Genomic DNA, 4466 nt, shown 5'->3' on the forward strand with positions numbered 1-4466 from the left:
CACGTTTTGCTAATCACTTTCTGGTTGCCAATATTGTAGTTAGAGAGCCAGTGTTGAGAACGGCGAATGACAGCATAAATAACATTCTAAATAATAGGAACTGGTTTTACATTCTACAAACCAAACATTTATATAAAAACATAAAATTGATAAAAAAAAATCCACCCGCCGCCCCACACACTGTTCTGAATACGACTCCATTTGTAACTTACATTGCCCAGCGCCACGTTTTGCTAATCACTTTCTGGTTGCCAATATTGTAGTTAGAGAGCCAGTGTTGAGAACGGCGAATGACAGCATAAATAACATTCTAAATAATAGGAACTGGTTTTACATTCTACAAACCAAACATTTATATAAAAACATAAAATTGATAAAAAAAAATCCACCCGCCGCCCCACACACTGTTCTGAATACGACTCCATTTGTAACTTACATTGCACAGCGCCACGTTTTGCTAATCACTTTCTGGTTGCCAATATTGTAGTTAGAGAGCCAGTGTTGAGAACGGCGAAAGACAGCATAAATAACATTCTAAATAATAGGAACTGGTTTTACATTCTACAAACCAAACATTTATATAAAAACATAAAATTGATAAAAAAAAATCCACCCGCCGCCCCACACACTGTTCTGAATACGACTCCATTTGTAACTTACATTGCACAGCGCCACGTTTTGCTAATCACTTTCTGGTTGCCAATATTGTAGTTAGAGAGCCAGTGTTGAGAACGGCGAATGACAGCGTAAATAACATTCTAAATAATAGGAACTGGTTTTACATTCTACAAACCAAACATTAATATAAAAACATAAAATTGATAAAAAAAAATCCACCCGCCGCCCCACACACTGTTCTGAATACGACTCCATTTGTAACTTACATTGCACAGCGCCACGTTTTGCTAATCACTTTCTGGTTGCCAATATTGTAGTTAGAGAGCCAGTGTTAAGAATGGCGAAAGACAGCATAAATAACATTCTAAATAATAGGAACTGGTTTTACATTCTACAAACCAAACATTTATATAAAAACATAAAATTGATAAAAAAAAATCCACCCGCCGCCCCACACACTGTTCTGAATACGACTCCATTTGTAACTTACATTGCACAGCGCCACGTTTTGCTAATCACTTTCTGGTTGCCAATATTGTAGTTAGAGAGCCAGTGTTGAGAACGGCGAATGACAGCATAAATAACATTCTAAATAATAGGAACTGGTTTTACATTCTACAAACCAAACATTTATATAAAAACATAAAATTGATAAAAAAAAAATCCACCCGCCGCCCCACACACTGTTCTGAATACGACTCCATTTGTAACTTACATTGCACAGCGCCACGTTTTGCTAATCACTTTCTGGTTGCCAATATTGTAGTTAGAGAGCCAGTGTTGAGAACGGCCAAAGACAGCATAAATAACATTCTAAATAATAGGAACTGGTTTTACATTCTACAAACCAAACATTTATATAAAAACATAAAATTGATAAAAAAAAATCCACCCGCCGCCCCACACACTGTTCTGAATACGACCCCACTTGTATCTTACATTGCACAGCGCCACGTTTTGCTAATCACTTTCTGGTTGCCAATATTGTAGTTAGAGAGCCAGTGTTGAGAATGGCGAAAGACAGCATAAATAACATTCTAAATAATAGGAACTGGTTTTACATTCTACAAACCAAACATTTATATAAACAACATAAAATTGTTAAAAAAAATCCACCCGCCGCCCCACACACTGTTCTGAATACGACTCCATTTGTAACTTACATTGCACAGCGCCACGTTTTGCTAATCACTTTCTGGTTGCCAATATTGTAGTTAGAGAGCCAGTGTTGAGAACGGCGAATGACAGCATAAATAACATTCTAAATAATAGGAACTGGTTTTACATTCTACAAACCAAACATTTATATAAAAACATAAAATTGATAAAAAAAAAATCCACCCGCCGCCCCACACACTGTTCTGAATACGACTCCATTTGTAACTTACATTGCACAGCGCCACGTTTTGCTAATCACTTTCTGGTTGCCAATATTGTAGTTAGAGAGCCAGTGTTGAGAACGGCGAATGACAGCATAAATAACATTCTAAATAATAGGAACTGGTTTTACATTCTACAAACCAAACATTTATATAAACAACATAAAACTGATAAAAAAAATCCACCCGCCGCCCCACACACTGTTCTGAATACGACTCCATTTGTAACTTACATTGCACAGCGCCACGTTTTGCTAATCACTTTCTGGTTGCCAATATTGTAGTTAGAGAGCCAGTGTTGAGAACGGCGAAAGACAGCATAAATAACATTCTAAATAATAGGAACTGGTTTTACATTCTACAAACCAAACATTTATTTAAACAACATAAAATTGATAAAAAAATACACTCGCCGCCTCACACACTGTTCTGAATACGACTCCATTTGTAACTTACATTGCACAGCGCCACGTTTTGGTCAAATACAACAGCGCAACCTGCAGGCTTGGCTAACTTCTTCTTTTACGTTCAAGCAGTTTTACGTTTTTATCGAACCACATTATTGGGCTACCATTCCTGTCAGAAAGATTATCGCGGTGAAATTGCTTAGCCTAGTCTAGTTAATCGCTACCACAATGGATCTTTCACTCTGTAATGAAGCGTGAGCTGTATTTAAACTACCGGGAAAATTAAAACTGTGTACTGGATAGGTGTCCTGGGCTCGATTCCTGGTCCAGCATAAAATATTTCAATCTGCCACAGGAAATTTGACTGCGTTAGCCATGGAATTTTCCGAGCCTGAGGCTATAGCTTGGTGGCACAGCTTTGATTGAAGTTCAGTGTTAAGTAAACTTGGCTTAATGGGGTCGAAACTCAACTGCACCGGCACAAACTTGGCCTCGCGTTGAGCACATTTAACGGTTATTTACGTGATTTTTTCACTGTGAACACTAATGACCGTTATATTATTACACCGTAATTTTAAGAGCTATCTGGCACTATTCCATGGTAGGTCATTCCCATTTTAAAACTCATATTTGAGACAATATTTGGACACTGATTTGCTTTGACATTGTATTTGTTTCTGTTATAATTCCTTAAGAAAAGTCTACTAATCCGTAAAAAATCGTAAAAATACACTTGCATCGGCATAGAAAGCAAAAAATTATCGATTATTATTAAACGTACAACAAGAACTTACTACGCTGTCCTAGCAGGAGGAGAGGTGATACTCCTACATGGCGTGTCCCAGGTGGCGGCTAGGGGGTCCTAACTCGCTTTACGGCGGACTTGTGTGAAAGCTCTTGCGGACCGAACATACCCTCTGCGGTTAACAACGGTAGTTGCAAATCGAAGCTTGTACCAGCTAAGGTTAATTACCTTTGAACGTCAGATATGGACAGGTCTTTTATGAAAAAAATACCACCATCCCGCCCAAAGAGGGAGGTAAATGCCACATCGGATTCAGTGGGTAAACAGTTGAACGAAAGCAATGAATAGGTGCAATTACGATCACACAGATGCATAGTGACATACAAAAAGAAGATTCGACATAAGAAAATGAATTATAATACAACACACAACATAAACTCGCAAACAACACATTACAGTTACCGCAAATTCTCAAGTGAACTATACTACTTTGTCAACCAAGCCTGCCCATTAATAAAAGAGAGAATTTAGTCACACGTTGTAACCCGAAGTTGGATATCAAGTTCAGTCACTGAGGCTAGAGAAAAACAATGATGGTATGAGCATGCTATGTTAAATGACTTGAGCAATAAACAATTGAAAGAAGAAATCAAAAAGTTTCAGAAATACTATACGGACTTCCTAAATTCTGAGAAACAAAAACATTTTAAAAGTGTCATTCAGAACTCAAAAATAATATTTCCAAAACATCTTGGTAACTAGTAAATAGAGAAATAGGTAATCTGGGAAACATACAACAGAAAATCACTTGCTGGAAAATGGTACAATAGAAATTGATTAGAATAATGTAGCAGACCTATTTAACATTTATTTTAACTCTGTTGACTCCAGCATAAAAAATCAGCTTAAAAATCACAAATACAAATTCAGAAGAACACTAGTATCAGGAAGTATATTTTAAGACCAACAACTGAAGAAGAAACAATCAAAACAATGAGTAGCTTGGATAATTCTCATGCAGCAGGATATGATGGTCTTAGTCTGGATACTCTTAAGAAATGTATTCATAAAACTGCATCATCTTTATCAGCAATTATCAACTCCCATGTGAAAGATGGTTTATTTCCAGATGAGTTGAAAATTTCTCGAGTTGTGCCTATTTTTAAAAAAGGAAATAGGAATTTAGTAGAAAACTTTTGATCCATACCTGGTCTCCCAATAATATCCAAAATCTTTGAGAAAGTAATACACATAAAAATCTGGAGCTTCCCAGTAAGCAAAAAGGAGATTTGTAAGGGGCAGTGTTGGTTGGTCAAG

The sequence above is a fragment of the Schistocerca piceifrons genome, chromosome 1 (genome assembly GCF_021461385.2).
Source record: "Schistocerca piceifrons isolate TAMUIC-IGC-003096 chromosome 1, iqSchPice1.1, whole genome shotgun sequence".
In the NCBI taxonomy this organism is placed as follows: domain Eukaryota; kingdom Metazoa; phylum Arthropoda; class Insecta; order Orthoptera; family Acrididae; genus Schistocerca; species Schistocerca piceifrons.